A 452-nucleotide genomic window follows, 5' to 3' on the forward strand; every position below is an offset into this window, starting at 1 on the left:
AAAAAAAAAATTTTTTTTTTTTTTTTTTTTTTTTTTTTTTTTTACATAATTATAGCCACGGATTTGTATGAAATGGATTTGCACATGGAAAAATTACATAAATTAACATTACATAAATAAATATAAATTACATAAATTAAAAATTACATAAATATATATACGTAAAATTTATAAATATTTTACGTATTTTTGAATGAAGAAATGAAAGAGAGAGCCTTCATCTTGTATAGAAACGTCGCACACAATTCGGGTAATTATGCACGTGCTTTATAAGCATTTTTACTTTTAACAATAAATGAACTAAAGCTTTGTTTGGTCATAAGGTCGTGAGGTGCATAAAACTAAGAAGATAAGATGTATAGATAACTAAGAAGAAAGTAAGTTTCAGTAATTATTCCTGTTAGACAGAATATTGATTGTGGTTAATTATTTAAAATGAAATATCAATCTTC

The sequence above is a fragment of the Parasteatoda tepidariorum genome, chromosome 9, assembly GCF_043381705.1.
Source record: "Parasteatoda tepidariorum isolate YZ-2023 chromosome 9, CAS_Ptep_4.0, whole genome shotgun sequence".
Classification (NCBI taxonomy): Eukaryota; Metazoa; Arthropoda; class Arachnida; order Araneae; family Theridiidae; genus Parasteatoda; species Parasteatoda tepidariorum.